At 38.4% G+C, this 27,067-nt stretch overlaps 1 protein-coding gene across 8 annotated transcripts in view; it reads left to right on the top strand.

Annotated features, from left to right (window-relative positions):
* The first annotated feature begins 3,291 nt into the window (after positions 1–3,291).
* The window catches only part of LOC134654957 (potassium/sodium hyperpolarization-activated cyclic nucleotide-gated channel 2), a 292,022-nt gene continuing 268,246 nt past the window's right edge, over positions 3,292–27,067 (top strand). For 6 of the 8 annotated variants that reach the window (XM_063510396.1, XM_063510394.1, XM_063510404.1 and 3 more), the window contains exon 1: positions 3,292–3,441. The gene's annotated coding sequence lies outside the window, so the exon portion shown is untranslated. The other 2 variants (XM_063510392.1, XM_063510393.1) reach the window with 2 other exon arrangements.

Genomic DNA, 27,067 nt, shown 5'->3' with positions numbered 1-27,067 from the left:
ATTTCCGACCATGTAGGATGGTCTTCACGGATTAATTTGGTTAAAAATATACTTTAGAGTCTGTGCGGAAAGAGAAGAGTCGTGGAATATATGGGGCCCAATACATTTCTCGATTCTTCTCTTTCCGAACAGACTCTAACCGTGAAGGAGCCTTTCTCATTAGCGATGACAGGGCAATATTCTTTCAGCATGGCGTGGCGGCATCTATTGTGAATCAAATAATATTTATTTATCACAATTATTATATATTGATATTTTTTATGATGAATTAAATATTCTCCTCTTATATGTATAAGAAAAAAATAAGTATCGGCGAACTCCTCCCCCTGTTTAGTATTTATTACGTAAGAGATTATTATTAAATTTATTTGATTATGAAAATTGAAATTAAATTTGAATACAGGTTTGGTCTTGGCACAGGTACTTGGTAATAGTACTACCGTACAGAAAGGACACTTCCTACAGAAAGGACACTTCCTACAAAACAGAAGTTTGACAGCAATTCAGGGTCGAATCATGATATCCCTAACTAACTTATGGCACTATCCCTTTCGGCTATTTAGGGTTGTCAAAATTAAAGTCATTATCTTATTTGTGGTCGTGCACGCAAAGCGACGTCTAGTGGTGTCATCCCTAATAATTGCTCGGAGCAATGCTGATGGAGCCGAGTTTGCCCGAAGTCAGGAGTGTCTCCCCACTGGTCTTGGTTTAAATTTTTAGGGACGTTTGTTTTGTAGGCTTTTTTTCAGTTTTCAAGCAAGTAAATAGAGTTAATAGACCAAGAAAAGCCTGCAATAATGTTGATAGTATACGCAGTGCAAGTGTTACCTATTTATAGGTACGTCATACTTTCATAGAAATTGACGTTTAAAATAACACTTGCACTGCGAGTGCTATCAAAATCGTTGCAGACTTATCTTGGTCTAACTCTATTAACCCTTTTTCATGGCGTGAGTATCGATATATTTTGTAGAGATGCCCCGAATAGTGGTTTTAGCCGAATACCGAATATTCGGCGACCGAATATTCGGCATGACATATGCGAACATTTTGAGTCACAATTATTCTGAAAACTGATCGCCAACAACGCTCAACGTTAGATGACGTTAGATAAGATATATTTTGTTAAACAGAATTAATGAATAGAGTCAAACAAATCAGACTCATGATAAAAATAAAATGTTTTTTAACCAACAAATGCTCAAAAAAATATACGTACATAGTTTTTGGTTATTTTTAGTGTGCAATTTTTCTTTTTAAGTATGTGCAACAGATATTCGGTATTCGGCCGAATAGTAGGCAACATTCGGCCGAATACCGAATATTCGGCAAAGTAGCCGAACAGGCCGAATACCGAATAGTTGCCGAATATTCGTGGCATCTCTAATATTTTGTATCAAAAATGTCACCAAAGTAAAGAATTCACCAGGAAACCTTTCCATTGAAAGCGAGATACAAATCGCCAATAAAACTTTACCATTTAGGTACGTAACCTACTTACGGCTTGGAAACCTCGAAAAGTTCGGAATAGGGGACACTGTCAGTTTCACCGGGCTGCATGCCAGAATGTCCTGAATAATTCTGTGCAACTCCAATGCGAGGTGACAAAATAACTTGCACGTCGTCTTATATCATGATTCATGAAACAGTTCGAACTGAGTGTAATCAAACTTACCTAAGTAAAGTTCAATTTTACAGATAAAGTTTAATTGTACCCATATGTTAGAAAATTTGCACTGAGTTTAGGACTACATTTGGAGTCAAGTCATATGACTATGTTTTTGAGTTATAATAAAAAAGAAAACTGGATTAAAAATTTATGACAGACCAATAATATTTTTATGTAATCAAATTGTAAATACCTATGTATTTAATTATACCTTTGTATGTGAAATGCCCAGTTTCTCTGTAATTATACATCAGTTCTTAATCTTAAAGTTTGAATATGGCTGATAGCCAGTGTATCAAGTGAGACCTTTTATTTTTAGATATACCTACGTCATGTCCAGCGGGCTCAGCACGGTTCCATTTTTATCGACTATCACTATGCCCGTCACTTTCGCACTTACATACTTGTTAGAACGTGACAGACATGGTGATAAACGATAAAAATGCGACCGTGTTTCTAACAGACATCGTTAAGAAATAACTGATTTGCAAGACCGAAGTGATCCCATAAGTGTACCGCGAACAAAGTTTTGTGCGGTACTTACACTAAAAATTATGAATTAGTACATTTTTTGGCTACAATTATAGTATTATTATAGTATATACTACTAATATAACTAATATATATAGGCCCCCGCTCCGAGTCGTTCCTCGTGCAAAGGCTGTCCCTGGTGATCCAGCGTGGCAATGCTGCGAGCATCATGGGCACCTTTGCGCCGGGAACGACTTGAAGCGTTGTCTTTTTTTTTAATTTATAATTTTAATTTGTAATTTTAGATATATAACTTATATATACTTATTATAGTATTATTAGCAGCTCCTTAGAGGTGACAGCAGGGTAACATCTACTGGGCATTATGATGTCGAGCACTGGATGTTTGACCGTAAGTCAGTTCTTTGTATTTATTTTCACATGTAAGAATAAATCCGATTCATTTTTCATTGCTTAATCACTTTATACCTACCTAAGTTAAGTGTACTTATTTAAGTTAAAAGACGTCGTATGTATTTTTAGGGTTTCGTACCCAAAGGGTAAAAAACGGGACCCTATTACTAAGACTTCGCTGTCCGTCCGTCCGTCCGTCCGTCCGTCCGTCCGTCCGTCCGTCTGTCACCAGGCTGTATCTCATGAACCGCGATAGCTAGACAGTTGAAATTTGCACAAATGATGTAAGTATCTCTGTTGCCGCTATAACAACAATCAATATTTCAACAAAAAATAGAGCAAAAAAATCGTGTTTGTTGTATGGGAGCCCCCTTTAAATATTTATTTTATTTTATTTTTGTTGATGATGCGGAACCCTCTGTGCGCGAGTCCAACTCGCACTTGGCCGGTTTTTTTTTTGATTCAAACAAATCTTCTTCTTCAACCTAGCGTTTTCCCGGCCAAGCGCCAGGGTCCGCTTTCCTGCTCAGTCTTCTCCACTTTGGCCGGACAAATTTGATTCACACAAATAAAAAATAAAAATCAGTTGTGATCGGATTTATTAGATTTCATACATATAAAATATGTATGTAATATTAAAGAATAACTGTTATATATTACATTGCATCTGTCGATAAAGTGCAATGGTGGAATGAATGCGTAAGGTTTATTAGCCCCTCGGCTGAGAGCGCACGTGAAGGCTGTCTAATCGCGTCTGGGTGGCCGGCGGCGGGCGCCCCGCGAGCCTCAATGGGCGCGGGCGGCGCCCGAGCTAGTCGCGCCACAAGCCCCGGAGGGGCCACACGTGTCCTCGTTCCCGCCACGCGACTTATGTAACCATCCACACGGTGAGTTTGCCTCTAACCTCCACCAACCCCACGTAACACCGATTTAATCGCGCGTGCGTTCGCGCGATCGCGTAGTGGCTCGATAGCGAATCGCGCGTTCGGCTAACACGTTCGTTGTGCAATAACCGTCAGCTGGAGAGGTGACATAATCGATGCAGTAAGTACCGGTGATCGACGAGTGCGAATATTGGCATGCGGCAGGTGCGTTATGTAACGGGACTCGAGCCTGGACTCGAGACAGCTAATGGCTGGATATGCCGGTCAAGAAACCGTTTCTGCAAAAACCTTTCCATTTTTCGATGACAGAATCGAAATGATCATCAATCTTGTAAATATATCATTATGTTAAGCCTTAAAAACATACATAAAAATATATCGTAAATAATTTATCTTACTAAGAAAAGCTTTATTGAGTTTCTAGATCCAAAGTTGCTGCTACACTGGTCTATTCAAAAACGTGTAATGAGGGACGGAAGGCAAAAAGGTTCACATGCACTGCCTAATTGGGAGGTCGAATGCGAAGAATTCTGCCCGCTCGTGGAAGGTTCTGGCAGAGTTCCGGTTTTTTATTAAGATAATTTTTACTTTTCGCAGACGACTTTTAAATTATGTACCTATTTATGACTAGATAATCAAAAATAGGGAGCCTACGTAGATTGCGCCAGTACCTATAGACTGTTTAGTTATTCTACAAATCGATACTACCGTATACTTTACCTAATATACGATCGAAACTACCCCTCCAATAACACTTCTTTATTCATGGTAGGCCTGTGCGATTGGGATGTTTAATTAATTCCTAATCTTTTGTTAAATAGACCAGAACAGGAACTCAGCTCCGCTGTTGAACATGCACCAATATTAGTTTAGTTATTTCCGCCTTGCTTGACCTAAATCTTACGAGATTTCCCGCGAATATCTAGCTCGGCAAAATTGTCCGTGTTCTTGTATAGCTTGAAACAATCTTGACTTGAGCTTGGAATATTTATGAGTGAAATACTTACTTACTTGAAAGTCCTGTAGTTAATTTTACTTAGTAAAATTTAACATTATACTGTAACAGATACCATTGTACCTGTTTTACAAAGAATATGTTTTGTACAGTCCATTTTTAGTGCATTTATGGGGAGACTTGAAGGACAGTTGGACAAAAAATCAGACGATAAAAATAACCATTTATCATGATACTGCTGGTGACAGAAAAGCGACGTAGCTTTATCTATAAGTACTTTTAAGAAGTGACCCAGAGACCGTTCGTTTAAGAAATAGAGATCTCGATATAGTTGGGCCTGGCTATGACGGGGTTTATGAAATGGAATATGTTTTGATGGAACAAGACGCGTTCATTGATGTACGTACCTTATGTACTGATATCAAACATTACATAGACAAGCATCAGTAGGTGACTGAAAGCTTTGAAATTAATTATTAGAAATGTTGATGAAAAATGGGTACCTAATTAGGGCCATATAAAAAAAACTAACATTTCTATTAAAAAGTATCAATCATAATAATAGCCTCCACATTACACCACTCCGTCACTCTTTCGGGGACAGAAAGAAAATAATGAAAAAGATTATTATGTAGGTAGGTATACATTCATCCCATCAATTTATTCTGCTAATGAACTCCTAAATTTACCGACTACGTGTATAATATTTAGGGGTTCGTAACAATGGCGGTCTCCGGGTCCATTGTAGCCCTTAAGACGGTGTTAATGACGAGTCGCGCCTATTCATATATTATTTACATTGTCCTAGCCATCATGGGGAATAACACGAACGAATTAAGAAACTTAAAGCCAACTATTTAAAAGCTTAAATACGTATATGTAAAAATTACCCCGGGAAAGGTCTGGGTTGCCGTTACTTTACGTTTTATGGAAGCATTTTCGGAAACACATAAAACGCGCGAACCTTACACGAACATTGTCGCTCGACGGCTATGGCACCATAAAACTAGCAATTACGCGATTAGAAGTGATTAACGCAAGTAATTCATTACAAGCTTCGTTTTCTGAAGTGATCGCATGAAATCTGATGCCAATTACATTAGATATCAATGACAGACCTTCAATTCTTACACCCATTTTGTACTTTACCACAGTGACAATATTATGTAGTCTCTAGCGACTTTCATATTTGTTGCCACTGTGAATTCTTCGACTTTACCTACTAATGCACAAAAACTATTAGTGGTTATAAATTCTTAACATAATTTTGGCGATACGGAAAAATATAATTTATGCTTGTTAGTTTTTTAAATATATTGTTGGATGATAGCAAACGAGGAATTTATCACGATAATGTGGATATTAAAATAAAATATTGAAAAATTACAAAAATACAGGACTTGAAAGTTTCAAAATTTAAGTTTTTTTTTAACTTCCAAAAACGATAAAAGTAAGGGTACCATTCGATTTCTTACATTTCATCCAAAAAAATATTGTATAGCAACTATATAATTACATAAACGCAACATTTCACCGACAAAAACGCAATTTTCTTGTTTTGTCCATACTACAAGATGGGCTCCCAGAGACCTTGACGTCACGTTCACTTATCGTTCTGTTTAGGGCGTTTCGCGAGTGAAGTGCGGCCTTTGACTACAATTACTGACTTTTGTGTTACTTTAATGCAATGGGTCCCATATAGACATTTGATCCTAAAAACAAACCCGATCGATTGATACCATAAATGAAAATTAGTCATGAAGCCTATTTCAGAACGAAAAAGCGACATATCAATTCGAATGGAGATAATAAGATTGTCACAGTCTCGTAAAAGTTGCTTATTCATCACTATAGCTAGTGTTCTTTTATTTATTATAAAAGCTAGCTAGAGAGCTAGATTCAGTAAAAGAATATATCAAGATGATATGTGAAATACGACGGTTGTTTGCTGTGGGAGGGTAAAACTGTCCAGCTTTGCGGACGTGTTTCTGAATAATGTTATGCTATCTTGAAATATATCGTCTACTCTACTAGATTTAAAAAATGTAGTACTTTTGTTGCTTTAAAAGTAAAATATCTTACCATGCATGTCATGGATCTGAATGTTTAAAATTCGAAATTGGTTGATAGGTTTTTATTTAGTTCTGACTTATATATTTTTTATCCACTTTTTTTTAATCCACTTTTTATCCACTTCGCGACTCATAAGAACATAGTTCCGTATCTCATCAATCCCAGCTTTTCTCTCACTGTAGAATAGTACCACTTCAATTGCTCACCCTGTACCTATACTCGTACAGTGAGCTGAGTTCGGTTCACTATGAACTTTTACAAGATTTTGCTCTTCTGAAGACAAATAGAAAGTTTCATTCGAAGCATTTTTTGCGTAGCATTGAATTGTAAAGAAGCGCTAGTGGCCTAGCGGTAAGAGCGTGCGACTTTCAATCCGGAGGTCGCGGGTTCGAACCCCGGCTCGTACCAATGAGTTTTTCGGAACTTATGTACGAAATATCGTTTGATATTGTGTATTACTAAAAGAAATTAAAAACTAGCTTAAATCTAAAATAGGCCCTTGAGGCATTGTACCAAGGATGCTGGCGACATTTCCTCGCTGTATCGCAATGCTGATACGTTGTGCGAGGTAGCCGCCAGCTCTTCGGTCACCAGTTACGTCAACCAGACGCTTCGCGATTTCTGCGAACAACTTATGCGCGCTGGGACCCCATGGACCTAGAGTTTCAACTCCAAATGGTACAAAATGGTACTCTCTACCGAGGCTCTTATATTTGTTACGTTTTAAAATTTCGGCGCTTTCCGCCGCCCCGCCCGCTTTTACATTAGTCCGTTGGAGGTGGGACGGTGCCAGTGTGTCTACGCAGGTAGCATCCCACACTAACATCCGTCCCAAGCTCCAAGGAACTAAGGACACCCCATCGGGCCTCTTGCCATCGTCTCTGAAAATACCAGTCGGCTCAAGAAGAGCAGGCACATTGATGGTGGCAAGAGACCGACGGATTATGTCATTAAGCGACGCATGTCTCGAAAAGCGTCCTGCACTTTTTTGACAAGATAATCCATGGTGTCCCAGTCGGTCCACGTCCGTGCCACAAGAGCATATGTGTGGCGTACACACCGAAACCCCAAGTCGCAAACCAGTCGCCAGTCTAAGGGAGGCCGGATCCAAGAAAGTACCAGTATTGGGCGAAGGATGGGCATGTAGCCAGTAACCGGCTTCCCGGGCTCCGACCGCCAAAAGCCTCGCGCGATCTGGACCTGTACAGTTGTTTAGCAGAGTATTGTAAGCTAAATCACAGTAAACATTATCCCAGCTCCTTTGTGAATTTGGGTTGTCTGGAAATTGTTTGCCTGGGCAAGCAATTTTAAAAGCATTTTTGGCATCCCCAAAGCCCGCAATCTCACAGTTTGTGGGCAAAGCCCTTAAGATATTTCCTGTGAGACCAGACGTGCTATGAGTGGACGCCAAAAAGGCTGGGGAAGCCACACTGGAAATTTTGCGAATTCCTAAACCTCCAAACCGAATAGGGAGGGACGCTTGAGACCAGGAAGGCTCACTTAGCTGAATGTTTAGAATCGTCTCTAAACTAATTTTGATCAAATTATCTATAGGCGACAATAAATTTTGATGTTTCCAAAAAGGACAACAGCGGAGCACACATGTAAATTTAGGGACAAAAAGGCAGAATTTGAGAATCACAAGAGCATAATGAGGGCTAATTTCGAGTAAGCGATTCGTGTGACTTTTGAATTTAGTTATAGCGTTAGAAATAAAACGGGGAAATGATTCCTCGAATATAGGAGAACCCAGGAGGCAAAGAGAATACTTGTCTACTGATTTGATATTGGGAGTCAGATCGTCAAATTTGGTTTGTAAGTCAGTCAAAGTACAAGAAGATTTTTGAATAAAGAGTTCGCATTTGCTGAAATTCAGTTCTAAACCAATATTTTCGAAACTACTCTTAATAAAAAACAAATCAGAGAGCACAGTATTCACGTCGCCTCCTAGGGTTCCGTCATCTAAGTACCAGACATTGAATTTTGATTTTAATTTTTTAATGATTGGATTTATTGCCAAGCTAAAAATTGCTGGCCCGAGAGGGTCACCCTGCTGACAGCCAACCTCAGAAGATAATTCATGTGACTTGTACATTAATTTAGATGAGTCTGAATAGCAAAAGAAAAGGTAATTGTATAGTTCCGGAATTTGTCCTTAACTTCTGTCAGCAAAGTGTCTCTACTAACCGAATTAAAAGCATTTTTAACGTCAATTTTGACAACAATTTCGCAGTCATCGAAAGAAAGGTAGGTCCTTAGGGCATGGACGGCTGCCTCGCACCCACCTTTCGTGCCGAAACCTAGCTGTATTGGTTCAAAAAGGGACTGCAATTTTGATCTAACGTGTCTAACCGCAATTTTTGAAGCCAGACGTCGTAAAGTAGACCCCACCGCAATGGGTCTCACCCCTCCGTCCTTTTTGGTTAGGGCGATCAGGTTTGCCCCGTATAGAATCGGGACGATTTCAGTGTTAATTTTGCCTGAAAACATAAAATTTATTAATTTAGTAAGGGCACAGACAAGCTGCTCACTTGCGTCGCCCACGGAATGAGAAATTAGATCCTTCAAATGTTGGGGCGAGATCCCATCCAGGCCGGCCGCCGAACCGGTTTTGAAAGAAAATATGGCGTCAATAACATCTTTGCCTTCGATTTGAAGGCAGGCCTGGTCAGCAGTAGGCGGGGCAAACAAATGTGGTACTGAAGGAGCCGGGGGATGTTTAGATCGTAAGGCCGAGAGGGTATCGGGAGTATCTGGCGATAGCACGTCGTTTGTGAAAAGGAGACGAGCGGCACCTTTAAGATCGCCGTCGCTAATTTTACTTTCAATTAATTTAGTTCTATTGAAAGTGGATGAGGCACATCCAGAAGGTCGAGAAATGTGTGGAGTTGTATTCGAAACGCAATTGTTTTTGATTTTTTGTGTTAAAGAAATTGCCTTATCCTTTTTGGCATGAAGGGTTCTGAATGAGAAAAGGAAAAGATTATGCCAATCATTAATTTGATTATTTTCCACACATTTTATAAGTAGGCCTGAAAGGTGGTTAGCGACCGTGATCCTAGCGCCGCGCGGAACTCTTTTAATAACGGGCACATTATTTTTAAGTTCGCTGAGGTATAAATGGAAAGGGATAGAATTTGGTTGGTCAGAAAGGGGGGTGGACAAAGAGGATGGGCCTAAATTTAGAGCGGCGTCATTTTGGCTGATACATAGACGGTGTTTTTTGGAAATATGAATATTGAGGCCTCTCTGCGTTTTTAAAGAGTTATCGCATTGTACACAATTAAAATTTAGATATGACGTGCCATCGCCTGATTGAGTTGCGGCATGCATCCACTTACCGGAACAGTACCCAGTAGTAATTAAAACACAAAAAACTTAAACACTGTTAGACCTTCATGGTTTATATATCGATGACTAAGAAGACTGTCATATTTGAGTTCACTTGACTTATTGATTTAGCTATCTATCAAATAAAGCACATTTAATTCCTATACTATTATTTAATATAATTAATAGATATACAACAGAATGGCGACGAGTTATGATTGAATAAAAATACGATTCCACGCGAAGTTATATCCGCGGTACCTCAAACTACAGCTAGGTGACTATTTCCTTTACAATGGAAAAGCTAGCAGAAGTTCTCACTGAGATGATGGAAACCATGAAAGGTATGCAAAGCCAACAAATAATTTTGCAAAGCGCATTACTTAACCAAAGCGCCAATACAAAACCAGTAAGCGGAATTACACTCCAACCTTACGATGAATTACACGAATCATTTGATAGTTATTTACAACGGCTACAAAATTACATTACTCTTAAAGGCGTTACGGATGCAAATATAAAGTTACAAATTTTCTTAAACTGCATCGGGCCGAAATACTACCAAGTGTTGAAAAATATAACAGCACCGAATACACCTGAATCAAAGTCTTACGACGACCTAGTGAAGATACTGAAAAATCAAATTGCACCCGAACCCGGTGAAGTAGCACAACAACACAAGTTTGGCTTGAGATTACAGAATGAAGGCGAAAGTATTGCCAATTACGTAGCCGGACTCAAAGAAATAGGAGGTAAATGCAATTTCATATGCCATAATTGCAACAAAACAACATTTGACACACACCTACGTGTCCAATTCATACGCGGACTACGAAGCTCTGAAATTAAAGAAAAACTGCTACAAGAATCTCCTGCTACAAAGTTTGATGACATAATCAAGATTGCCTTGGCTATAGAAACTTCCAAATCTGAAACGAAAGAAATGGGACAAGAAATAGAGCCTAACATAAACAAAATATCAATAAAGAATAGATACAGAAATAGTACGTTCAATGGTAATACAAGTACATACAATGAAAACAGAAATACATATACTAGAGATGCGAATACACAAAATGAAAATAAAAATACATACAACGGAAATAGTAATACGAAGGAAAACATCACTTGCTTCCGATGCGGAAAAGAAAACCATAAAGCTAATCAATGTAAGCTGAGAAATAAATTATACTGCAAGAAATGCTACACCAAGGGACATGTACAGTCAGTCTGTTTCAAAGACCAAAAACAACTACATATGGATAACCTATCATTCTACGAAAGTGAAGAAGAAATATACGAAATAAAGAAAATACATAATAATTCATCTACAGACAAATTCAACATTACACTACAGATAAATGGGAAAATGCATACTATTGAAATGGATACAGGAGCTGCAGTTACTACATGCTCTAAAGAATACTATGAAAAGAATTTTAAAAACGTGAAGCTTCAAAATACACTCATAAAACTGCGTGCATACAACAAACAAATAATGGAACCTATCGGAATCTGCAAAGTCAAAATCATATACAAAAATAAAGAGATTGTGGGAAGAATATTCGTAATCAATGATGACGTAGACACAGTTGTTGGAAGAGAATGGCTGAGAGCGCTAAATATAGACTTTAATATAAAAACAATTACGGAAGAAGATATTACAGAGAAAGAATTTAAAGATAAACTGAACAAATTAATACAAGATCATGAAGAGCTATTTTCGGAAAAAGTGGGAGAAATAAAAAACTTTAAAGTTGCATTTAAGTTAAAAGAAGGATCTATACCTATATTTCTGAAGCCACGTCCAGTACCATTTGCTCTCAAAGACCAGGTTGAAGCAGAAATAGACCGATTAGAAGAAGAAGGTATAATAGAAAAAGTAACGTACTCTCAGTGGGGCACACCAGTAGTTCCTGTGATTAAACCAACTGGCAAGGTACGCTTATGCGCAGACTTTAGGGCTACATTAAATAAGAACCTGGAAGATGACAGCTATCCGATCCCTAGAATAGAAGAGGTATTTTCGAAACTTAGCGGCGGGAAATACTTTTGCACGCTAGACATTAATCAGGCATACTTACATATGACGACGAATGAAGAAACAGCCGCAATGCAAGCTATTAGTACATGCAAAGGCACTTACAAGGTGAAGAGGTTAATGTTTGGGGTGAAAATAGCGCCGAACATCTGGCAACGATACATGGACCAAACCCTGCAAGGAATGAAAGGTACAGCCTGGTTTTTCGATGACATTGCCATACAAGGACGCACTTATACAGAACTACTACAGAGGATCGAGGCGGTATTCCAAAAATTACAAGAATGCGGATTACATGTAAATAAAAAGAAATGTCAATTTTTCCAAAAGTCAATTACATACTTGGGACACACAATAAACGAAAAAGGCCTCCATCCAATGCAAGATAAGGTAAACGATATTAGAAATAGTACACGGCCTACAGACGTTTCATCGCTTCGTACTTTTCTTGGAATGATTAATTATTACCAACAATTTATTCCCAATCTTGCTTCAAAACTAAATCCACTTTACAAGCTGTTGCAAAAAGATACCAAGTTTGTGTGGTCAAAAGAATGCGAAAAGGTTTTTAATGAATTAAAGGAAGAGATATGCGGAGATAAAGTATTAATACCATTCCATGCCAACTTAAAAGTGACACTTGCCACTGATGCGTCTCCTACAGGATTTGGAGCGGTTTTATCGCACATTATGCCGGACAATACTGAACGACCTATCGCTTTCGCGTCAAGATCTCTATCTAAAGCGGAAAAAGGGTACAGTCAGCTAGATAAAGAAGCGGCAGCACTGATATGGGGACTTAAGAAATTTTTCCAATACTGCTATGGACGAAAAATTACATTGATCATCGACAATCAACCATTAGCACGAATACTACACCCTGAAAAAGCGACACCTGCTACTACTGCTATCAGACTAGTACACTATGCAAATTTTTTAGCGGGGTTCGATTACAATATAAAGCTTAGGAAGACAACTGAACATGCAAATGCCGATTATTTTTCAAGACTACCTAATCCTACAGATACAGCAAAAGATACACTTACAGATGATGACGCGTTTTACTTAAATCAAATATCAGAGATACCAATAACCTTACAAGAAATAAAAGACGCTACAATGAAGGACTCAGAGCTACAAAAGCTTTACATGGATATACAATCGGGTAGAGACGACCCTAACCGACTTCATGAATTCTCACTGCAAAATGGATGCATTTTCTATGGCATAAGAATTGTCATACCTAAGAAGCTACAACCTCAAATATTAGAAGAGCTTCATACGGCTCATACAGGCATTGTTAAAATGAAAGCTTTAGCCAGAAGCTATATTTGGTGGAAACATATTGATACGGACATAGAAAATACGGTTAAGAAGTGCAAAGTATGTTGTTTGATGCAGAAAAATCCTACCAAAGTACCAGTACATACCTGGGAATATCCGAAAGAGCCATGGAGTCGAGTACACATAGACTATGCCGGACCGTTTATGAATCATTATTTTCTTATTGTTGTGGATGCGTATACAAAGTGGGTAGAAGTAACACCAACAAATTCAATTACATCAACAGCAACAATAAATATTCTTAAAAAGCTATATACTACATTTGGCCTACCAATTACGCAAGTTTCAGACAACGGCAGACAGTTCCGGTCAGAAGAAATGCAAAGATTTCTCAAATCAAATGGAATCCAGGCTAAATTTACTGCTCCTTTTCATCCTTCTACGAATGGCCAAGCAGAAAGATACGTACAGACGGTAAAACGAAAGCTGAAGGCAATGGCAAATGAAGAGGGTACATTACATGACAAACTACACAGATTTCTTATGATGTACAGAAAGACACCAAACAGCGCTACGGGTTTGAGCCCTGCAGAAATGATGTTTAAAAGATTGTATAGAACTAGAATAGACTTAGTCAAGAGAGTACCAGAGATAAGAATGAAAAATGATAATGATAACAAGATTGTAAAAAAAGAATTCAGAAGAGGTGATACTGTTCAAATAAGAATGTACGACGACAACAAGTGGAAATTCGGAACAGTTACAGAAAGAAAAGGGAAGCTCCACTACGAGGTGGAAGTAGAAGGAAAATTACACCAGAGACATACAGATCAAATTAAAAAGACTTCATACAGCGGGAATGTTCCATACGTCTACTTACCCAGGCCAAGTTCTCCGACAAACATAGCTACACCAGATCAACCGGATGTAGAAACAACTGGACCTCCTGAATGTGTTAATGATGCGCAGACTGTACCTAGCCCAAGTACAAGGCAAAGTGGTGTGTCTGATTTAGGAACCTTACCTCTACCTATGGACGTACAACCAGAACCTCAAACCCTAGATAAAGCACAGGCAACTACCATGCCAGAGACGGTTGAGAACTCTACAGAGCCCGTGCTACGCCGGAGTACAAGAAATAGAAAAGCACCAACACGTCTCAATCTCTAACCTGACCTTGAATTCATTAACGAGGGAGAGTGTTAGACCTTCATGGTTTATATATCGATGACTAAGAAGACTGTCATATTTGAGTTCACTTGACTTATTGATTTAGCTATCTATCAAATAAAGCACATTTAATTCCTATACTATTATTTAATATAATTAATAGATATACAACAAACACAATATAACAAGATTCACTAAAATTACAATATTATACAGTTCGTTGTAAACGTTGACATCGGCCGTCAGGGCGACACGACGTAGCCGTGCAAGACCGCAACGTCTGAAACAAAAAGATATGTTATTATTTGTTCAGTACTGGGTCTCCCCACACTATTGCACAGTAATCTGATGTTTTTTGATAAAATAAAAGCAGTTGTAGGCATCAAGAGCCATGTATAATTTGAAAAATAAGCCAAAAATATCGCTGTGCAAAGTGACAGACAGAAGGTTGACAGTTTTTTTGTAATACACTGTATATATCTTGTTTGTAATAAATGATTATTCTTTTGATATTTACCAGTCGCTTTTCGGTGAAGGAAAACATCGTGAGGAAACCGGACTAATCCCAATACGGGCCTAGTTTACCCTCTGGGTTGGAAGGTCAGATGGCAGTCGCTTTCGTAAAAACTAGTGCCCACGCCAATTACTGGGATTAGTTGCCAAGCGGACCCCAGGCTCCCATGAGCCGTGGCAAAATGCCGGGACAACGCGAGGAAGATGATTGAATTGTAAAGGTGAAATTAATTTCTAGGTTTTCATTTAGTCTACAATTTATAGTTAATTCTGAGACTCTACATATATATTTTAAATAACAATAGGTAATTGTGAATTGCTGCTTGTTAGACGTATTATATACTGTGCACAATTCTGAAAAAGGTTATATCCTCTAGCCGCCCAGAGACCTATAAAAAGGCCTCCTGTTCCATTCTAATTTGAACTTTGTGTTGACAAAATAAAATTTCATTTTGCTTGGCAAGGTTTGACGTATGCAAGGTGACACTAACCTAAACATTTGATTACTTTAGTTTTATAAATTGGTAAAACAGATGTGTAACTGACTTCACTCTTTATAATTATATATAATTTATATTGCTAAAACAGACACTGCTATTATACCTTTCTGCAAGAACTGCAATCAATCATCCGGTCTTTGTTTCTTAGAAGGCTCCGTCTTACAGATAAAAAAGTTATAGACATAGACAAATATTCCTATGTCTTTCGAAATACGTATAAGGTTATATAAATGGATCCGTATCGAGTTACCTTCAATACTCTCAGCTTGGGCAGAACTATAACTTCATTTTATTGGTTCCGAAATATATGGCACGGAGTGATTGCCTAGGGCTAACATACACTAGTGTTTTGTTGTATTCGTTAAAGATTTTGTTAAATTTATTTAAGTTTAAATTTTGTGATTATGTGTTTAGTTTATTCTGGGTTTCAAAATGTATCGTATAGGTGTAGGTAGGTTTTCTTTGAGTTTTAAAGTAGGTACAATTTTAATTAAAAACCATAACCATAAGGTTCAATATCTAAAAAAATAACAAGAAAAAAAAATAGTTATTTGTATAACAAGACATCAAAGTTTGATAGTTCTTCGAGTGCTTATTTTGAGTCCCGTGCAAGCGAAAGGGTCTCACCCTATTTCACATACAGAAATTTCATAGAATATCGTTTCTCAGAAATTATTTCATATATTATTTGGTTCATATACTTTCAGTTTCAATATTATTGTTTCATAGACTATTTACTTGGTTGAAACATATTTCACAGAAATTCAGTTGAATGAATATTACTATCAAACTTTTTAAATTTAGAAACTTATCAAACAGTAGAATTATGTTTCGTGTATTCTTGTTTCGTAGACACAGATTTCATAGATTGTTATTTCATAGGAACTGTTTAATTTAACATTTAGTTCGAGTATTTTCTTTTCAAATATTGTTATTTCAGAACTTATACACTTCATTTAAATTTATTGAAAAGAAACTCAATGCAAAGAATTGTAATATTAGAACTGCGACCCCCGCAGAAACAAATTGTTGCTAGAAAAGTAGGTTAGGTTAGAACTGCGACCCCTGCGGAAACAAACTGTTGCCAGAAAAGTAGGTTAGGTTAGGTTAGAACTACGACCCCCGCAAAAACAAACTGTTGCCAGAAAAGTAGGTTAGGTTAGGTTAGAACTGCGACCCCCACAGAAACAAACTGTTGCTAGAAAAGTAGGTTAGGTTAGGTTAGAACTGCGACCCTTGCGGAAACAAACTGTTGCCAGAAAAGTAGGTAAGGTTAGGTTAGAACTGCGACCCCCGCAGAAACAAACTGTTGCTAGAAAAGTAGGTTAGGTTAGGTTATAATTGCGACCCCTGCGGAAACAAACTGTTGCCAGAAAAGTAGGTTAGGTTAGGTTAGAACTGCGAGCCCCGCAGAAACAAACTGTTGCTAGAAAAGTAGGTTAGGTTAGGTTAGAACTGCGACCCCTGCGGAAATAAACTGTTGCCAGAAAAGTAGGTTAGGTTAGGTTAGAACTGCGACCCCCGCAGAAACAAACTATTGCTAGAAAAGTAGGTTAGGTTAGGTTAGAACTGCGACCCCTGCGGAAACAAACTGTTGCCAGAAAAGTAGGTTAGGTTAGGTTAGAACTGCGAGCCCCGCAGAAACAAACTGTTGCCAGAAAAGTAGGTTAGGTTAGGTTAGAACTGCGACCCCTGCGGAAACAAACTGTTGCCAGAAAAGTAGGTTAGGTTAGGTTAGAACTGCGAGCCCCGCAGAAACAAACTGTTGCTAGAAAAGTAGACTAGGTTAAGTTAGAACTGCGACCACCGCAGAAACAAACTGTTGCCAGAAAAGTAGGTTAGGTTAGGTTAGAAAATTAAAATATTAAGTTTAATAAAATGAGAAACACAATTCTATGAATATGCAGGCTTAGAAACAAGTTTTATATAAAGTTAATATTATAAGGAATAATAATATATATGACCTGAAATTTCATAAAATGAATTTCGAAACATTAATTTTCTGAACTATAAAAAATATACAAATAGATCTTCTACAATGTATGTGCACTGGAAGTTGATCATTCTATGAAATGATAATATGAGAAACATTTTCTATGAAGCGCAATTCTACGAAAATGTAGTATATGAACAACGTACAACCAAGCGAAAGATTAGTACGCTACGCTCGTGAATCTAATTTAGAATCTTGAGCGTAGGAAGGGACTCAAAAGCGAGATGTAAATAACTTTGATCTCGTGTTGTTCACAAAACTTTTCACCTCTGCAGTGAGAACATATTAGACAACCTGAAAAACGTAATCCTTCTTCATCACATACCTGTTCACTCATGTTTTCTGAAGAACAATTAAGTTTAATTCCCGCAATCAAACACACCAACAAAACTTAATAAATTTCAGTACCTAAAATAGGTAATAATATATGGAAACAACGAACATCAATTGATTGACACTTCAATGGACAACTTTTTTTTGTAAAAAAAAACATTGTAAGATACGGGCCGAATTGCGGATACTTACTATTTGTAAACTATAGTAGATATTCTTAAAAGTATAATTATTTATTTTACGTGATATTCTGTGTATTTTTTTAGTTCATTATTTTAATCGTACAATAAATTACGTAAAATATAGTGTTTTATCAGTTTTTATCAAATCTTAAGCTTTATATTCATTAATTAATTATTAAGAATTCATACTCGTACCTATGTGTTTTGGAACGATACGTTCTGTCGTTTTTCGGGGGGTCTATTATAAACCGTTAATATACCGTTGAATGTCGTTTGAACTTTTTTGTCTCTTTCTTTTTGCTAACGACGTGAAAGGGACAGAGATAATAGAATCCAAGTATTTCGAACATGTGTTAGACCCCGCATCTTAAAATGACATTTGAATATTAAGGTCACTTGAATATCATTTTGTCTCACTCAGTGAGCAAAATCGCATTTTGCTCACTGTTTTTAAGTAGCGAAGTACCCTTGTTCGAGCAGCTGAGGTGAAAACAGAATTTTGTAACCTCATTTTTAAAATCGCGCGGGTTTGTCCGATGTCCTATGTATCTATCGATTGTGAATAATATATATTATAATATATAATATATACTCAATGTTTTCCAAATGTCGATGTCGTTTATATCAAAGAAGAATAAAATACCGAGTAAGTGACGTCGTTCCGTGACAAGACATAATTTATTGCATGTATTCGGTAATGGGTGGTCCGAAAATAAATTCCCTCACACGGTCATAACATAAGAAATATAACTATCGGTGTCTTAGCAAGGCCGACCGATTAAGCCGACTAGTTTTTGCTTATTATAAACTGGATCCGTGAACGTGTGAATACGGCGTGGCAAATCTTAGTTAAGTACCTTTAGGGTTCCGTCTAGATGAACGGAATAGCAAAATAGGACTTCTACCTATAGTTGCGAATGTTAATATACATTTTACTAATATTAAAGTGGCAGTTGGGTAGTGGGTTGTATTTTTTATTGTGCATTAAATAATATTGTGGAACATTAATCTCGTTGTGCCTCAAGTCACAATTAAGTTAAGTTAAGTCTGTTCAGTTGAAATAAACCTAACAAGTATTGCTTGTATTTAAAAGCAATTCAAGTTAAAGATTAAAGTTTGGCGTAAAAATTACTAAGATAAAAATTTACACAACATCAAAACTCACTATTGCCTTTTTTAAACGAGGTTTCTGTCAAATTACGGATTCTGTGTATATATTTATTTTATTGGCTGTGAAAAGAATACGCTCAAAGGCGACGAAATGGAATTTTGATTTAATAATTCCCCGCAATCAATTTTTTTGTTCGTCATTCGCTGTTGTGTTTTCATTTTAATTTGACGCCCTTTCATCGAATTACGGCGTTGAGAAGGCAGTGAAAATGCGAGATATATTCGGGGTTCCATTATAAATTGATTTTATAAAGTTTCGGGGGAGAGAGAAAAACAATTTATTCCGTTTCGATCATCGTATCCATTTCGTATATTAGTCAATTACTTGATATTCAGATAGGCTCTTTACTTTAATGTTTAAAACGGGACATTATATGTATGATTGACTTAAGTACGCCATTTCAAGATAAAAACAGCCATAGGTATAAACGCTCAGAAATTTAGCAACAAATAGTTGTTTTGTTAACAATGATATACATTAAACTTGTAGAGTATGTTTCCCAAGTTGTCTCACCACCCTGTACCTTGGCATTCCCGAGAAACTTAATGGCAGCATCATTCATTTGTCACATCGTTTATTAACCGTTCCGGTGACGAGTGACGCGGCCCGATGCTCGATACACCCGGTACCCGTTTCAAATAGGTATTCGCCAGCTGTCGGGATGGCAGTAATATCGGGTGAGACAAGTCTTTTGTATACGAAATGCGAGCAGATGACATATTCAGACTAGGAATGATTTATTATTTTATCAAGAAGGCTTTCGGTGACTTAAGCAAATGTACTTATTTCTACTAGTCATGGAGGGACGACTTTGACGCCTTCCTTAACAACTGGCCGGAAGAAGCGCTAAATTGGGAGTTATGGAGAACCAGTGGGACCCAAATAGACTAAGAAAAACAAAATTGTACGTATATAATAATGGTTGCATTTTTATCGTCTATCTATTGTGTTATACGCCTCTCTCGCATTATAGGTGGGTGAATTTCAACAGATCCAAAATTTACCTAATTTTGGTGGGATTTTTTATTTTTGTAGTTTATGTCTAAATTATGTATCGATAATACGCAACTAGTCACAATCGATATTGTGTAGTAATGGCCTTTTATTATACATAGTAGTTTTAGAGATATTATGATTTTAATAATTTGGTTGCCACCAAAATTAGATTTACTGGCCACCATCCCTATTATAGTCTGTATCTTTAGGTATTTCAATAAAAGTAAACGAAATCTACCCTCAAATGGCTCCTTAAGCCAGTTGAGGGTAGATGAAAACATTTACGATCAAATAATGTAGGTTAAAGTCAGTGCAATTACAAAAAGAGAAATTTTGTTTTATTGTAAAGTATTTATTTTTTACTGGTAATCAATGCACTTAGTCATTAATGCTGTGAATACAAAATATACTATAGAAATCATTCAAGAAAAATGGATTCGGGACACTACACCAAAATTATAATTCCGGCGAAAAAAAATTTTTTCATAAATAACAATAACTTTTATAACATTTTGCGATTTGGCTTAAGATAATATTTGTGTAAGGTTTACAGAAAAAAAATACCATTGTGAAACAATCAGTCCACACTGTCATTATCAGCTCCGCCGCAAAAAAAAAATCGTTGAGATAATACTCATACTCATAATCTTTATTGCATATCACATTGTATCTTAACCCACCCAATACGCACCCAGGTACGCTTGTTAAACGTGACAACCGGGACGACCGTTGATAAAAGCGCGACCTTATGTTAGCTCCGCTGTACTTTTACCTAGGTATACCTACTTCAAAACACCGAGACTAGAGACTAAGTCTGCGGAAGGTCTTTACTCTCTTTAATAGATAATTAATTATTCCCCATAACAGTACGTATCCGATCTTTCAATTAAGAAATGAAGTGTCTGCAATAGTTTTCATAATGCTGTTGACTAAAAATAGCCTAAAGGCCATAGCGTGGTAGCAGTCTAGTAAAGTAAGGCTAAACGGTAATACGAACGCTCCCATACTATGGAGAATCTATGGCTTGCCATTTAATTTTAACGTCCCTTTAACGTTAATGCTCCGTGATAAAAATGAAATTAAGCCGCAAAATCCTTCAGAGCGATCATTTTTACGAGTTGCCTGCAAAAGCTCGCCCACAAGGGTTTTTGTGCGGAAAACGTGGTAACTATAAAAAATTACAATTCAAGTACAATTTCTTATCATATATTAAACAAGCAAAAACTTAAAATATTCTACCAAGTTGAATTGTTGTTGGATCTACGTCTATTAGTCTGCGACTATGAGTTGATGTGTAGAGGTAGGTTTAGGTAGATTTCTATAGAGAATTTCTTATATTTTCTGTGGATTTGGCAGCTTACCAGCCCAGTTCATCGAGGTATCAATGCCTTAGGCTATGATTTTTTTTCGCATCCATGAGGCAGGCCTTGCATGAAGTGTATGCCATACAAAGTGAACCCTGTAATCGAGCAAAAAACTACGTAGGTACATAAACGAATAAATAATTACATTACTTCATCTTAGCTATAGGTATATTAAGTAGAGATACACATTTGAAAGTAGTAAAAACAAAAAAAAAATTGGTTTGAAGGCTTTTGGCAAACGTAGAAGGCCTACTATATACGTACATAAGTCCCAAATCTGTATTCATAATAATCGTAGCTACTTATATAAAAACTTTTTGATAAAATTTTATTAGGTTTCCTTATCGTAACAGTAGAAAATTGAATATAAATAAACATTTTATTTCCGTTGGACCTATTCTTTCACGGAATAGGTAATTTTTTAAAGTATTTGTGCGGCGTCAGAAATGCAAGGCCTTTAAATGAACATACACTTACCTCGACAAAAGCGAATAGGTACTTACTCAAAAATCGCTTGCGTGAGAGCGAGCCTTTCAAACCAAAACACGCTGCGCGCTGCAATAAAAAGTGGCAAGAGAACACAGAAAATCTCCTGCTTACACCGCGAAACTAGTATTTACCTCGGTAAGTTAGTTAAATACGACGTTTTTCTGATGGGAATAGGGTTTACATTTGAAAATACCAGAATTGAGATATGAGGTTGTTAAAATGAGAGGGCAACTGTCATTCCCGTAGCCATAACGAGCGGTAAGCTCTCAGCAAATTGGCAGGGAGGGCAACGACGTAACACGCTAGATGGAACGGTACAATAGAACGGCAAACATGCGACGTTTCCTAAAGACAATACGAGTATTAGAAAAGAATCTCTTTTTAGCGAGCTGGGTGGAATTTCTTTGCTTGTTTTTAAAATTTGTCTTGATGAGACAGCATCTTCGGTACTAGGGATACCAGCACTACCTAATTTGCAAATATTTTCCGAGGTCACGAATATTCTGCCATTTTATTGACGAATTTCATTATATTACGAGTACTTGTGTGAACCAGACGTCTTTCTATTCGATTATTGCTAGACGAAATGCACATGATTAAAATTTAATTTTGAGAAAATAACCTTTGACGATTTTAGGCAAAAGGAACCACTCAGACAAGATAGCGCTTTGTGGACAATAGACAGTAAAATTGATTACACTTGGAATAAAGTTCGCCATTTATAGTATTATGTAATTAAAATTACATCGATATTACCTGATTGAGCTGTATTATTGAAAACGTTCAGATTGAAATGTAATCCGACTACAATTTAGAATGCAACATACTTTGACTACACATGTTGTATATATGCGGTATCTAGATGTCCTAGTAACGCGTGACACACACTACAGCGTTCGGGCAGAATCAATCCCTGTCAGAAGAAACCAGAGGCCTGCGGTGGCCACGGCCACTAAGTGCCTTAATTCCTCCTTGCTTCTAACTATCTTTTTTATCCAGCCACTACGGAAATTAAATTCGTGGGACCCTTTAAATTACATATTACCTAATGATTGTTTTTGTGAAATGTAATGTTTTTTGCAAAAACTTTAGTGGGCAGTGGGCACCTGTCGATGACGATCTATATTTCGTTTACTATTCTAATAGTAAATTTACAATTTCTAATAGTAATCATACGTTGTTTTTTTTTCTCGACTGACCATAGAGTGTAGGTAGTGTGTTTTTAATAAATCATATGATGTATGTAACGATTTTATCATACTTATCCAAATAAAAGAAAATTAACCTGATAGCCTTTAAATTTTGGGTATGTCCACAGGAAAGACGTGAACACCGTTTTATGTTTGACCCACTTGCGCTTTATTCAAAATAAATGTCATCTTCTCAAAGTTTAGAAGTAACTATCAATAATAAAAAATATAATGATATAAACAGTACCTAACTAATTTAATTACAGAATTAATTATATAAAAGCGCCTAGCGGCCTAGCGGTAAAAAGCGCTGACCTAGCGGTAAAAAGCGCTGGTGGCCTAGCGGTAAAAAGCGCTGGTGGCCTAGCGGTAAGAGCGTGCGGCTTGCAATCCGGAGGTCGCGGGTTCGAACCCCGCCGACTCGTACCGATGAGTTTTTCGGAACTTATGTACGAAATATCATTTGATATTTACCAGTCGCTTTTCGGTGAAGGAAAACATCATGAGGAAACCGGACTAATCCCAATACGGGCCTAGTTTACCCTCTGGATTGGAAGGTCAGATAGCAGTCGCTTTCGTAAAAACTAATGCCCACGCCAATTACTGGGATTAGTTGCCAAGCGGACCCCAGGCTCCCATGAGCCGTGGGCAAATGCCGGGACAACGCGAGGAAGATGATCATAAGTAGTTAAGTCTAGGGTAGGGATTTCGGGAATTTGGGATTTTGGGAATAAGAGGAATTCATTTCCTAGTAGGTGTGATAACAGATACGTGCCATATCTGAAAAGACCTTTATTTCCCAGGTGGATATAGAACGACACAAACGGCTCAAATATCAGTGTCTGCTGTTAGGTGTCGTAAATTGGAAAAAATGGTAGGTAAATAGATATATGGTAAATACGTAACTACCTCAGGGACTACTTGTCTAGCTCTTATCGCAACTTTGCAGATATATGACAATTAAATAAAGGACCTAATTACAAAAAAGTTAAAATCCGACTTTCGGTTAAAAAAATTACAGTAAAATTGAAGTAATTTAAAATACGACACCACCTAAATGTGGTCTAGAAATCTCGGCGACTCGATTTTTTTGAAACACTGGTCTTATATACTTGTTCATATTTGTTTTGGAAAGCTTCCCGCGGACTTGAGGTCACGTTTTGAACGCCGCCACGGGGACGGCCAAAAGGATTTGCCTACCTTTGATAAGCTTATAGATTTCTTAGAAGAAGAATGCCGGCACCACGATAACGTTGGAAATACCTCTCTGGTGGATGCCGCGCCTTCCTACTCCAAAACCGGTACGGTACCGCGAGTCCCACGTGACCCACGTCATGCGTTGGTTGTCGAATCCAATGGCCGTTCCTCGAAGTGCCCTATGTGTTCGAGCCAAGCTCATTACCTACGCGAGTGCAGAGATTTTTTGGATATGAGTCCCCGCGATCGCTCGAATTTCGTAAAATCAAATGGCCTGTGTTATAGATGTTTAGATAAACACTCAATCGCATCGTGTACGCGCGATTATCGTTGTAGTACTTGCCGCCGTCCTACCCATCACACACTTTTGTGTTTTAATGACCCGCGTAACCCGGTATACCCCCGTGAAAACCCGCAGAATCGATCGGTTGCCTTTCGTCGCTCTCCTGAACCAAACAGACCTAGCTCCCCCCACCCTCGCACGGGCGGGGGTGCTCGCTATTACGTCATGAACCGCTCTTCACCCCGTCCTACTTCACCGACCTCACCCCGTGCATCCCCCCCTCCATCTTCTTCTAGATCATGGCGCCGCTCTCCGAACCACTCTCCTACACGGTACTCTTCCCCACCCCCTCGTCGTGATGTGCGTTCCCCTACCCCTACGACTAGTAGAGATAGGCGTGCAGCGTCTCCAGGCCCTTCTCGGCCTGAAACTTATAAGGGCTCTCACCGCGAGAGTCCACAATAACTAGACAGCCCCCCTCCCCCGCTCCCTTCTCGTGCTTCAATAATTATAAACCCAGATCTGGTCGTACTCGCTACTGCTGTTATTCATATGAAAACCTCTAACGGATATTACGTTGAAGCACGGGCTCTGATTGATAATGGTGCTCAAGGCTGTATGATTACTTGTAATTTAGCGGTAACCCGGCTCAATGTGCATTTAACCCCTCCCCCCTCATCTCCAATGGTACTTTATGGCATTGGAAATATTCCCGCCTTGACAATACGCGATTGTATCCCTGTCACGTTCAAGCCTGTTCACTCCTCCTCACCAGTTACTACGGTTACCTCAACTATGGTCGTAGATACAATTGCCGGTATCCACCCGGATGTGGAACTGCCCCTATCGGTCCGATCAGCAACACGATCACTGCACCTCGCCGATCCCTTATTTTATAAACCCGGCCAAATAGATGTTTTATTAGGAGCTGACGTTTTTGGATCCTTTTTACAACCCGACGTAATTCAGCTACAACCCTGCGGTCTAACAGCTATATCAACTAATTTTGGTTACATCATATCTGGGCCAGTTACGAATCTCCCTAGTTTAAAGCCCCCTATGACAGCCCTTTCTTTAACTCAAGTCGTTGAGCGATTCTGGAAAATAGAGGAACCCCCTGAGCCACCTCAACCCAACCCTTTAGATATTGAATGTGAGACATTTTTTAAGACCACCACTACTAGAAACTCTGATGGTACCTTCGTGACAAGATTGCCTTTCCTAAGTGATCGTCCCTCCCTCGGTGAGACCCGCGGTATAGCTGAAAAAAGATTCCTTAACTTAGAAAAGCGGTTACAAATGAACCCACGGCTAAAATCTAAATATATTGAATTCATGCGCGAGTATCAGAGGTTAAATCACATGTCAATATCCTCCGTAGATTTGCGTTCGGTAGAGCATTATTTTGTACCCCACCACGGAGTATTTAAAGCTTCTGACAGTGAAAAGCTTCGCGTAGTCTTTGACGGCAGCAGTAAAAGCTCAAACGGAATATCTCTTAATGAGTGTTTACACACAGGCCCTAAGTTACAGCGGGATATTACCCATATACTTCTCAATTTTCGTAGGCATGCAATTGTATTTGTTACTGATATCCGTATGATGTTTCGAATGTCGTGGATACATCCCGAGGATAGGCGGTTTCAGTTACTGTTATGGCGCGAGTCCCCTTCGGAACCTCTCCTTACCTATGAACTTAATACCAATACTTATGGCTTGCGATCAAGCCCCTACATTGCGATCCGCGTACTTTTTGAACTGGCGGAACAAGAACGCTCCAAGTACCCTCGTGCAGCGGCGGTAATTGAATCCGACGTGTATGTTGACGATTGCCTGACAGGAGCCTCAACCCTTGAAGAAGCTCGTGACCTTAAAAATGAATTAGAATCTTTAATGCGTGCCGGCGGTTATGAATTGCGGAAATGGCTTTCAAACAAGCCAGAACTGTTAGATGATCTCCCCCCTGATTACCTCCAACCGCTTCATACAATCCGAGATGTTGAAAACCCCCAAACAGTAGCGGTCCTTGGAGTCCAGTTTAACCCCGTGACTGACGCATTCACATATACGACGCGAGTAGACTGTGATAAATATCCTACTAAACGGAAGGTGCTATCTCTGATAGCTCGTACCTTTGATCCCAGCGGTTGGATTTCACCCATAGTGTTTAAGGCCAAGGTCTTTATCCAGCGGCTTTGGCTTTCGGGCCTTGATTGGGATGCCCCACTTACTCCAGAACTAACGACCGAATGGTTAACATTTACTGAGGAGCTGATGAATACCATAAAACAGATTTCAATACCTAGATGTATTTTTCCCCCGAAACCTCAGACTTATACTTTACATGGTTTTAGTGACGCCTCAGAGGCTGGATTCGCTGCCGTAATCTACCTTCGCGCTGTAGATCAACAAAATAATTGCTCCGTTCATTTGTTAATGTCCAAAACAAAGGTCTCCCCAGTTCGGACCCGTCTCACAATTCCAAAACTGGAATTGCAGGGAGCTGCGCTCCTTTCAAAATTAGTCCAACACGTTGCCTCCTGTTTGCAGAAGTCAATAGTGTTA

Source organism: Cydia amplana, chromosome 16 (genome assembly GCF_948474715.1).
Source record: "Cydia amplana chromosome 16, ilCydAmpl1.1, whole genome shotgun sequence".
Taxonomy (NCBI): domain Eukaryota; kingdom Metazoa; phylum Arthropoda; class Insecta; order Lepidoptera; family Tortricidae; genus Cydia; species Cydia amplana.
Note: the sequence above shows the minus strand (reverse complement) of the source record. Positions and strands in the feature narration are given on the sequence as shown.